Source organism: Trachurus japonicus, chromosome 3 (assembly GCF_045865225.1).
Source record: "Trachurus japonicus isolate A0001 chromosome 3, Traja_1.0".
NCBI lineage: Eukaryota > Metazoa > Chordata > Actinopteri > Carangiformes > Carangidae > Trachurus > Trachurus japonicus.
The window spans coordinates 37,466,669-37,479,274 of NC_140909.1; the positions used below are offsets into that span (position 1 = coordinate 37,466,669).

Here is a 12,606-nt window from a genome sequence, read left to right on the forward strand (position 1 = left end):
GTGCAGACAGTCATTATCTCCAGAGGAGGAATCATACTGACTTTTATAAGCACATACATTTTCTTCTAGTGCCTCCATGGCTTTGATATTTTGGGCTTTTCACAGAAATGTCTTGACAACTACTGAATTGCCATGAATTTTGCAGATATCTCCTGTGCTGTGAGGATCAACCCTGACACCTGTGAGTCCCTCGCTGTTCTAGTAGCATCATGCCAGGTCAGTGCTTTCATTCTTTTGGTCTGTATTTCTACACCTACATGAACTGGCACCAACTTGTTCAGACCTTCATGGTTCCCAGAAGATGAATCCTATGTCTGTACCAAGTTCTGCCTCACAGAGCAGCTATAGCATGGCTTTACACCTTAGCTCCACTGTATCTGTGGAGACTGTGTGAATCGTTGCTCCCCACTTTTGTTAAAGGAGACATATTATGCCCCCTTTCCACAAATTAAAATAGTTCCCAGGTATCTTAAAGACATGTCTGTGACAAGCTTTGGTCAAAATACCTCAAGGATCAAACATCAACACAGCTCTTTTCATCCTCTCAAAACAGCCCTGTTCAGAACAGCTGGATTCAGTGTCTGTCCCTTTAAATGTCAGCCCCAGGTAGGGGTGGTATTATGCAAATTTGAATCCTATAGTTACATCACTGGAAGACAACTGAGGGAACAGCTACATGGATAAACTACGTGGATTTCAACCTAGAGAGCCTGCACATTACATATTTTTTGTCAATTCTCATATTTTGGGGGCCGCAAGGCAAGACAAACCCAAATATGTGTTAAAGAGCCTTCTAAATGTGATATTTCCATAATATGTCCCCTTTAATATCGCTCCTTCTCAAAGCTTTATCTCTTCACAAGACATTTCTGAACACATCTGTGTACTTTATCTTCACATAAAAAAACAATATAGTCGCTGCTTCTGTTTATTTCAGACCACACTCCACAGAAAATGAGGGAATACTTCGCTAAGACTCAAAAATTCACATTTTTATCACCAAATACTGACTCACTAAAGGTCACTACCTAATGGAAGATTACAGATTGATTGTGGAGTTTGTAACTTAGATTGCAAAGCCTAGCTCAGTAGATGTTTGACACAAAATATGAAAGCTGCACTACTTCTCCGCTGTCTGTCACCGTCTATATTTGCCATGTTTTGGCAAAAAAAATGAAGTTGCCCATTTGGAACATACTAACTGTGCAGATGGACAGAGGAGCAACTCATTGCACTGTAGGAGTTTATATGAGTCTCTATGGACACACTGATACTTGTTGGGCTTTTTCAAATTCATTGTAGCAGCTGAGAAACCAAGCTGCCGTCCCCTGTGAGGGAACACGAGCCGCCTTTCAAGCCTCCACTTGAATTTGGAAACACAAAACCAAGAAACACGGTCAAGCAACCTAAGCTTACGTTTTTTCCCCAGATATATTACATCCCATTGAGTGTTCAGATTTATATTCTTGTAAAATTATCACTCAGAGCTAAGGTTAGAGACAGAGAGACAGAATATCGCTCTTATTGAGTCTCTCACACAGAGCACAACCTCTGTCCGGGTTACAAACTGCTGCTCCGCCTCTCTGCCACTCACTGAGGAGAGTAGATGCAGAGAGAGGTGTAGCTCTCACTATAACAGGTCAGTACTGCTGACTGTTTTCTGTGGAAAGCAGCTGAGGTTTATCCAGAAAGTCTCAAGATTTGTTGCGGGGTGCTTTCTTCGAAAAACACTTGCTGAAAAGTCAGTAAATTTAGTGACAAATGTGCTATGTCTGCAAAAGTGTGGGCTAGAAAACGCAACAGCTTTTCATGCCTGTGCATTTTGAAAGAGAAAATTTGGCTGTCAACCTGCGTACCTCGATCACTCGGTCAGTCACCACAATTTGCATTAATAGTTCTTATCCCGCTAAAAGACGCATTTATCTGAGCTTTCGCTGAGATTTTTAGACATTCCATAACTCACGCTTAAATATCAGCAGGCTGACCGGAATACTTTCTACTTAGCTTCAAGATAAACTGAATTGATGGTTAACTTTGGTGAAAGCTTTCATTGTATTTGCAAGTAAAATAGAGAAAGTTGGCATCAGATCTGAAATGAAATCGGCTATCAAAAAACAGTCCTGTATGTTCTGAGAAATAATTCCCAGGGTGCACAGCTTTCTGTACTTTTCTTTTATGCTTTATGTCTTGATGCTATTCCTATTCCTGCAATCTGGGAAGGAAAAAAAACTTGAAAACTTGAAAAACACTCCACTGTAAAACTCTTGTATGAAAGCCATAATTGCCTTTAGGATATTGTTTACTGTAATTATTATTCATTCTTTAGAGCAGTGGGCGTTACTCAGTTGTGCCTCATATCACAGCCCCACTGTATTTATAATCACAGAAAATAGTGTTGACTCGTGCATTATTGCTAAACTGTATATGTGTAGGCTGTAGGGAATCTGGGGAGGAATCCGTAGAGCACTATGGCATTTTCAGAAAGTGGCTGGTTGCTGAGGAGGCAGAAACATGGTACCCGTAGCCTGAACATACTCTTTCTATCAGAGGCTCTCACTGGAGTTGATGGCTGGTTCCTGCTGCAGGCCACTGCAGACACATGCTACACAACACAGATGGTGAAATAAGGCACCAACGGCTGCAGTCAAAACAGTGAATGTGTCACGATGACATTTGTGCCATAAGTTATGATTTTTTGCAGGCATCAACACTGTCACTCCACATAAGGCGTACTTAGCGATAATGAACAGCAATGGATCTACAAACCGGCACACACACAGATACAGCCTCCTCATACACCACCGCGTTAATATTTGTTGATTTAGAAATGCAGACTGGTGAATGACACAGAGCAGGATTCGCTGAATAATCCCCCTTTCTGGTGCACAAAGGCAAAACTTAAGCTGCTACAGTGAATACTAAGTCTCCCCCAGCCTGGCATGCGTCGGACTCTTTCACACCCGAGCAGTCCAACTCGTTCAGATCGGCCTGTGTCTTGACTCGACACAAACACATGTTTTGTGGAGGTACTACTGGAAAGATACAGAGTGCTATCTATCAAAATGGAGCCGGATGGAAGTCAGCGTAATCTCAAGCTGCATCCCACTCGTTTATTTATGTCACGCAGACACATACAGTACAAATCCATACTGGAATGCACACGATCCTCCTGCATTAGTTAAGATAAAAAATAAAAAAAAAGGCACAGGCCTCGGGACAGACAGAGCCTCAGCCATAAATTATCACCACTCCCAAAAGCAATCCTCATATCACACAGACGTATGCAGAAAGTAATATAACTGATGAAACAACCAAACAGCGCCACGTTACAGTGAAGCATATCCCTCAAAAATGCCAACTGCCCCCATCAGTCGCCAAAAGCATAAGTGCAATGGCGAAGATAGTAATTTGAAAATGAATCAGCATTTTTGCCGTTGACAGGTTGAAACCCAGGGCTTTCAAAAATGGACATTAATCCAGCCCAGTTCATAGTATGTAAGTGTAGCTGAACAAAAAGCCATCATTATACAAAGAGGTGTTCAGGCTCCACAGAAGGTTACACAGTCATTTACTGAAGCAAAGAGACAAGCTGCATGGATGCACTGAGCGAAAATATCTCATATCTAGCTTTGCATTTCGACGTTATTTTCATAAGGGATTAGTCTCCTGATTATGAATTTGAATGATCGATTATTGGTTTCATCTATGGCATGCTGGGAGATTTAGTAGAAATGCTCATCACGTTTTCCCAGAGCCCAAGGTGATGCCTTTAAATTATAATCCCAGAAGCCAGAGATAGTCGATATGCAATGATATGAAACAGAGAAAAGCAGCGAATCCTCACATCTCAGATAATCCATGGCGGTTTGCTTGATAAACGACCTGCGTGTTACTGTTTTTTTTTGTTTTTTTTTTGTCAATTAATCATTTATCAACTTCATTGTTCCAGCAGTAAATGAATCCTCAGCTAATTTCAGCCTGACACCGAGCATGCTGTCATTAGAAGTATGTCTTGAAAATGTCCCAAAAAAATCTGATAAAGACTTTGTTGCCGCGTCGTTGAACTTTGTTTTCTGTGGCTGACCCGCAACTGTAGGAGCGGGGAATTAATTATGAAGCCTGGTTTGACTGACAGCTCTTTTGAAATCTAAAAGAAGAGAGAAAGCAAGAGAGAGAAAATAAAATACCTTTCCCTTTTCTTTTTTTGTTGTTGTTATTTCCCACCCAGGTGTGTAACTGGTCCTTGAAATTACTCAGTGATTAACATCCCACCATGCTTAGTGTTGTGTGTAAAAAGCTTGTGCAGACCCAGTTGCTCATTATTCCGGCTCCTGGGGCTCAAAGCAAAAGGAAAATCTCTGACTTTTATAGAGGGCTGATTGTGGAGGTATATTATGTATATTGTTTGACTTAATGTTGTTTGATGATTAGAAAAAATGTGGCTGAGGTGATGATGTCATGAAAATATATGGAGAAGACATAACCACCTGGGAGGAACAGATGCATAGAGTCCTCCAGTTGTGATGCATTATCCCCAGATGCAATGAGCGTTTCTGAGGTATAAGAAGGCAGCTTGTCACGAGAAATTTAAGGAGCGATATTATGATGGAGCTGCATTTGTAAAGCCCCTATTATACGTAAATTACCTCTTTTACACAGCAGGTTGTGCAGGAACAAAAGCTGTGGTCTGTTGAGGAGGAGGAGGGGAGGGGAGAAGAAAAAAAAACTCTTGGATGGTTAGATGAGTCACCATTCACCCCGTTCTGAACCAGTGGTTGACTACATGTGTGTCACGCATGAAGAGAAATCTATTCGCGCAAGTGCTGATTTCCCACAGTGAAGGCTTCTGTCAGGGCTGTTCTGGTGAGCGGTGCTGGCAGAGTTTACATCCATTGGGTCCCTTAGCGGGGCAGGTAAATGCCAAAACCTACGCCTGTCAGAGTGATCACATTTCTTCTGCTTTGGTGTCTCTTGTCATGATGACCGGAGGAGTATTACAAGGTCAAAAAAGAAAAAGAAAAAGAAAAAAAACAAACAAATCCGCAGGCCATGACCGGTCCCTGAGTTGTTTGCGGAGCATGAAAATCATGTTTACCACCCTGGCAGTAACGGTCATCAGTCTCAACCAAGCTGAGCCCTACAGTTACTCTACAAACACTCTCTGTGTCCATCCACCTTTAAAGTTCAAATGGTGGAACTAGTTGTTAAAAAAAATGTCAAATTTCTCTTTTGAGGTCAGCGTTGAGGATTTAAAATCCTTTTTTTTTCCTTTTTCTTTTTTCTAATCCCAAAGTTGAGTGTAGCTCAGGTGCTGACCCATTGCCCTATTGAGACACATAATACAGTGCCAGTGTTAAATGGTAAAAGAAAAGCTGAAAATGTGTTATTCAAAGACATTGTCAACGCCTATACTGTAGAGTTGATTCAAGACTTTTTTTTTTCTCCTCAAATGACCATTTTCTCTCAATTGTCAGACATTTAAAGGACACACTGATACTGAAGTGGAACAGGCTCATCTTCACTGACAGAACACTTCACAAATGATCCAGTCCACCATTTAATCACATCACCACCACCATCACCATCAACACCACCAGCAGCAGCAGCAGCAGCAGCAGCAGCAGCAGCAGCAACATCAACCCAAGCAAACAGGGTGTAGGTGAAACATAATGGGGCAGGTTGTGCTTTATGGATGCATGCAACTAACTCTCTAAATGACAGAGCCCATTTCTCAAACACACTCAGGGTTGTGTCCTTCGCTCTAAAGGCAGGTAACAACAACAACAACAACAAAAAAATGTCCAGGTGTGGATATGCCAGCGTTATTTGCACTTGAGGACGAAGCGGCTCAGGTTGAAGTCGAGCGCTTTTGACTGCAGCAACAATTTCAGATGTGAAGGCTGCTTCCAAATGCAGCTCCCTCCTCTTTTACCCGTTCCAACCAACACACAAGTATTTTCAGCATCAGGGCATTTTCAGCACCTCCCACTGATGGACAGCTCCTATTCACGTTTTTTTTTTTTTTTGAAAAGAAGGGCTGTACTGCCAAAGCAACAACTGCAGGACTTGACAGTTAAAATTTTAAAAAATATATACCCTGTGGTGCTTAATCTGCTCAGGCTGTGGTAAGGAGAAATGACAACCTCATCTCTCCTGGAGGTGTATCACCCATGGGTGGCTTTGCTGTTTCTTTCTTTCTCTCTCTCTCTCTCTCTTTTCTTTTTTTGCAGACGTACTGGGTCAACACGCAGAAGCATTGAGAGACATAAAGATAGAGAGCGAGAGAGAGAGAGTGAGAGAAAGAGAGAGAGAATGGGGGGGTGGAGGGAGGGGGGAGATGCATGAGGTTGAGCATGAGCAGATTCTGTCATATAAAGCCTGACCTGAAGCTTTTTGCTTTGCCACATTCCAACTCAAAGCGCCCTTCCTGTGGGGGCCAGCCTGCCCACCTGGCCAATCCGGCGCTCTTTTTGCTGCAAACGTGTATGCTGAGAATACCTGAACTGAATTTGAATTACCATATGACGTAGGCCTTTTTCTAGCAGTAATGTCCTACTGGCAACAGGGACTGCCACAGCCAGACTCATACAGTCTCTACCAAGCGCTCAAACACACAATTTGTTGCACCAGCTACCCCCCCCCCCCCCCTCTCTCTCTCTCTCTCCATACACACACACACACACCACCTCAGCCCCCCTTCCTTCTGCTCCTATCTATCTTTATCTCTATCTACATCTCTCTATCTCTCTCTCTCTCACAGACACATTCACCAACACACACAACCGCTCACACACGAAAGAGACTGCTAAAATAACCCACCTATGGAGATGAAAGAAGGACAAAGCCTGATAAAAAAAAAAAAAAAATAGTAGTAATAATAATTATAATCATTAAAAAAAAAAAAACTATCTTTGGTCAGATGGAAGTGTGTGAGGCTGCCACAGATTACGGGTTAAATGGCGATGAGTAATGGGAATATACAACAGCACACCACGCCGAACAGCCTCATCAGGACTGAATTCAATGTGGGGGGGGAAAAAATACTTACGCATTTTCTCGAATAAATGAAATCGAGGATGAGAGCGGTGCAGGAAAAATCAGCAGGGCCCCGGTCCCCGTTTTCAAGATTTGCAGTGCGACCGAGGCACAAATCTCCATGTGAAAGAGATCGGAGGCTGCTGCAGTCCGCGTTCCCCTCTCTCCCTCTCTCTCTTTCCCTCTCTCCCTCCCTCTCTCTTCTCTCTTCTCTTCTCTCTCTCTCTTTCGATCACAAGTCAAGATGCTCGCTGGCGAAAAATGCCAAACATTCAGAAAGAGTTGCGTGGATCTGCGGTGCGGCCACCGTTCCCCGGGATTTGTAGGGAGCCCTCAGAGCAGCAGCAGCAGCAGCAGCAGCAGCCTCCTGGACCTGAAGATATTCCTCTGGACTGACAAGGAGGAAATCCTGCAGAGTTTATGATGGGGGGGATCAAGTCAGTGTATAAGCTCTTTCCCCCCCAAACCAGTCACAGTCCACAGGCTGACTTCCACCGGTGGGTTCCTCTCTCTCCAAAAAAGAAAAAAAGAAAAAAAAAAAAATCACCAAATCAAAATCGACCCCCCTCCCTCCAAAAAAGAAAAGAAAATCAAAGTGGGCTCCTTCTTGAGGATTTGACAGTCTGGCTGGTTTTTCGGATCATTTCCTTTGAAACAAATGCACAAAGATCAGTAGACAGGCGTGACAATTAACAATTACCTATTTACAGCATTGTTGGTAAGGTCAGATCAGAAAGGGGGTGCAGGAGCGTCCTAAAAAAAGAAAAAACCTGAGAACGCCTATTGGATAAAATTAAGGATATCCGTCCCACTGCAACCATCACACGCGTCGCATCAGGACAAACGGGTTGCCATAGACTGCTCTAAAAAAAAAAAAAGAGGAGAAAAAAAAATCGCAGAGCGTAAGGTTTAGGTAGAGCCTTCTTCTACCAAGAAGAATGGGAAGAATCCACCAGATGCTATATTCCTCCCCCCAATCCGGTGTATTGATTACATAAGCGCAGTTATTAGGAATAATTCCCTATCAAGGAGACTGCGTCCGATCCGGGTGGTGTGGTATAGAGGCAGCAGCAGCAGCAGCAGCATCCGTGTGTTGCAAATAAAGCGGGTTTCTGCCACCGGCTCCTAATGGTTCCCCCGCTCGCTGCAGTCCATGACTTGAATAGCGAGCACGTTGAAATCACGGTCTCAAGGCACAGATCTGCCACGCGCGCGTGTGCGAGTCACGTGTGTGTGTGCTTGTGTGTGTATGTGTGTGTGTGTGTGTGTGTGTGTGTGTGTGTGTGCGTCCAAGTGTAGGTGCTCGCTTGTGTAGGCGTGAGTGTGTTGCTGTATCGCCCATGGGACCACTTTAACTTTGACCACTTTGCCCGCCTGTCCATCTGCCCATTTAAATCACTCAGCGGTCGTTAATTATCAGGGATCAATGGCATTAATGCATAAAGCTCCCAGATCTGATGTCTTTTCAGTGTGTTCAGTGTGTGCGTGGGTGCGCGTCCACGTGTGATTCAGTTGTTGATGAGGTATGGTTGCCACCTACAGGCGTTAGTCTCTGTCCAGTCATCCAAAACGGACCGTTTCCACAGTCTGCATCCACAAATAAATCCACATCCAACACATTCAACACGTAGAGGTCTTATCAGCTCTCCTCCACAGTAGATGAGTCCACCATGTTTAAAAACAGCTACTAGAGAAATACTGATGCAATTTGGACTTACTGGAATATTTCATTATTTTTCCACTTCTTATTTTCCAGAGAACCTATTTGCCTAAAGCCAAGTTATTCCTTTAACTAACACTGTTGAGGCAGACTAAAGTAACCTAGGCAACGTCTGCATGGTCATTTAAAGGGCAAAACTTCATCCTCTGCAAAGCCCAGCGTGGCAGGCAGCTTGGTGCTGTGGGGGTGAGGAGGCTTGGTGACTTGTGGAACCTGCAGTTGGGACATGTGAGGGTGCATTCATTGGATCTGAGATGAACAGCCTGTCTCATTAGATGACATAATGAGCCTCAAGTCAGCTACGTGACAGAGTGGCTCCTGGCCACCGCCGGGGCCGAGCTGCTGCTGAATGACACCGAGGGAGATAAAGAGAGGGCGAACAATAATGAATATGAATCAGTCATAATGGAAATGTGTCACATGTTGTTTTGATCACAAAAGGATGGGAAGAAGTACTGAAAGTAAGTAATTACTTTATCTACACACCAGTGGTGGTGGTGGGGGGGTTAATTGTAAGAGAAATGCAAGAAGATAGTGAATGGAAGGGGGTGACTCAATTATTTGGGTATGAGTCACCAGATCAACACCCGTGTTGGATTTTAAACATAGAAACCACCACCATCATCAAAGCAACAGATAAGAAGAGTGCAGATCCAACAATAACAATTAGACTCATGATCCAATAATATAATAAGGCCATTGTTTCCTTGATTGGCCATTTCATCTGTAAACTGTCAGGAGATGGTAAGAAGAACAGAATCAAAATTGTTCACTTGAAAGTGTTTTTATGTTTTGTGTGACACAATCCAAAGACTTAAAGGAATAGTTCACAAAAAAATGTCATTATTGACTCACCTGATGAATACTCCGGAGTACAGTACGGGCGGCTGTGGCTCAGGTGGTAGAGCGGGTCGTTCACTAACCGGAAGGATGCATGTCGATGCATGTTGAAGTCGAAGACACTGAACCCACACCTGCCCTGTGTGAATGTGTGGGAATAATTAGCTCCCAAAAAAAGCCTGTCTGTGAACAGAGCTGTATGAATGTGTGAATGCGACCACTACACTGTAAAGTGCTTTGAGTGGTCCGAGTGACTAGAAAAGTAAGTCCATTTACAGTCCTGTATTGAATCGCTCTCACATTCACGCGCGTGAACGTCATTTACATTGCCGCGGACAAGCAGTATGGAGGAATATTACAAGGTTTTTATGTAGTTTTATGGACTTTTTGTGTCGGACGCGATTGACTCTCATATAAAGTTTTCGTTGGACTACGAACCAGCCTCCAGGGTCTCCAGATGCACTTTGAGGAATAAAAAACTACTCCGGCATGAGGGTGAGTCAATAATGACTGAATTTCATTTTTCAAACATCAACAGGTGATTTTTTTTTTTGCACTCCTGCTTCACTGTAATGTCTCTGTGAAGCTGTAAAAGAGAATCACTCTGGTAGTTGAAGCGAGGTGTTGGATAAATTGAAATTTTGACCTGATGATGGTGCTAGATGAGAAGTCGGGGGGAACACCAAAGTCAGTAGGAGTCATCATAACTGTCTGCACTGAATTTCACCACCATCCATCCTGCAGCAGTTAAGATCTTTTAATGTGGTGGAACGGCCGACCGACATCACCAGACGTCGACGTCTCATGAGCTTCAAAGCGGTGTGAAAAAAAAAAAAAGACTTAGTCGAAGATGAATTGTCTATCGATCAACTTCCTTATCAATCAACTAAGTAATTGAACTCTTCTTGTCTTTTGAAAGCATATCTAAGCTGCTGTGGCTCAACACATTACTATAGCACTTTATGTTGGATTTTCCTCTAATTTGTCATCTGTGGATCTATATATCTTTGACAGTTGTGGTAGATAGGCCGCGACAGTTATCTATTATGAAAGCTAATTGTTATCTCGCTGAATAAGAATATTTTTTAACGCTGGCAGCAGTCGTATTTATTCACTGTATAATGAAGATCTTTGAGATTGACAGCATTTTATAGAAAGCCAAGATGAAAAAAAGTGTGAGCATCATAAAAAAAGAGAGAGAGAGTCAAAGAGACTCAGTATAAGGACTAAAGCAAAACGCTGTCCTTGTGTTTCTACATGTCATTGTTAAAGCTCTATATTCTTTCTATCACAGCAGAGGTCAGGGCACAGTAAAAGGCAGCACTTACCATGACATGGCAAAATGAGTAACAAAGGTTTTCATCTGGTGGAGAATACAAAATGTGACAGTGGTTCAAGATGTAAATTCTTCACTTCCTTTTGAGAGTTATATATTCATCTAACTTGAGTATCTCACACTGAAAACAGTTCCCAAACTCTCCTTTCAGTTCTTTTTCCTACATCTGTGAAAGTCAGAACTTTCCTCCATTTTATGCATAATTAAAAAGAGGAGCTTGTCAAAACACAAGCCAATTTCACATAGATTAAATATAGTCTGCCCTGATCTAGGAAGCTGAATCAGTGGCATCATCTCATCTGAGAGGATTTTCATTGCCTCAGATAAAGTCACATCCAGGTGCACACAGCTGGACCTTTGTGGTTGTCTCATTAGTCATACCCATACGTAATTGGACTTTTGTTTCAATGTCATCTTTTATATGTTGGCGCTAATATTAATGTGGTGAGAGTTACACAACTGTCAGAGACTTTCACCGTCTCCACTACAAACACTAGATACACTTGATATATTTTCTGTCATCAGCATTTTATTCACGCTTTGATAAAATATGAATTTTAATTCATCCAGATCTCCTGAGCTGGGGGGGGGGGTTAAATAAAAGTGCATGGAACAAGGGGAGGCGTGTACACACACACACACACACACACAAACACACACTGTGCTGCTGTAAATGAAAAGCCTCAGCACATCTGCACAGTCAAATCAATGTCAACTACACGCTGCTTTAGCTGTGCACTCCCTTATTAAGGCCTTCTTCATACAAGGACAATATAAACACACTGTTTGTCTTATTTAGCCCTATTTCAATGCCTATAACCATGGGCATGGTAGTGTGGGGGGGGGGGGGCCTGACTACCTACGGCCCGAGTAGGGAGAGGGCCCATGAAAATACTGAAATTATTATTATTTCTTTTTTGTGATGTTTTTATTTCGAATGAATTGGTGCCATAATTTATTTCAGATGACATCAACTGAGAGAATGAATTCTGTGTCACAGTCCTCCCAACATATTGGGCAATCTGGGGGCCCCGTCTTGCAAAATGGTTTAGTCCACCCATAGACAGCGGTCGGCGACAAGTGTAACGTCAGTGTGCCCAGATTAAATGACCTGAAGGCTAGCTGTCCTGGGAGCGTGCCTATGTTCCCACAGCCCTATATGCCCTCAGCCCTATGTTCCCACTGGACTCTCTCTACCTATCTGGACTCTACTGTATCTATCTGGCCTGTCTAGCCTCTACCTGGTCTTTTTACTAAACTTAACCAACTCCTTTCTTCATTGCCTAAACCCAACCAATGGTGGGACCAAAGGGCTGTGGGAACATAGGGCCTAATTTTCAGTGACAACAAAAGTTAGAAATGTGGGAACATAGGGCTGTGGGAACAAAGGAATGACCCCGCTGTTTCCTCATGCTGTCCAAAAAACATAAATCGGGGTATCCGAAAAAGAAAGAGCGAAAAGGAAAAGAAAAAGAAAGAAGGCAGAATTAGGGGAAGCAGCTGTTAAAGGAATATTTCAACATTTTGGCAAATTGGCCGATTTCCATAATCCCTATAATTTAGGAGTAGGTTCGTTAATTGTCGGTGCAAGCTATTTTTAGAACGGCAGAGCAGAGACCGAACTACTGAGAGCTACGCTACGGAGGCTCATGGGATTTCTTGGTTTCCCTCATCA

The 12,606-nt window shown here is 43.0% G+C and overlaps 1 protein-coding gene across 1 annotated transcript in view; it reads right to left on the reverse strand.

Moving 5' to 3' along the window:
• Nucleotides 1–7,537, reverse strand: part of LOC146990349 (leucine-rich repeat-containing protein 4C-like) — a 43,046-nt gene extending 35,509 nt beyond the window's left edge. Inside the window, exon 1 of the mRNA XM_085772305.1 lies at nt 7,049–7,537. The gene's annotated coding sequence lies outside the window, so the exon portion shown is untranslated. The remainder of the gene's footprint in view (nt 1–7,048) is intronic.
• Nucleotides 7,538–12,606: the final 5,069 nt, after the last annotated feature.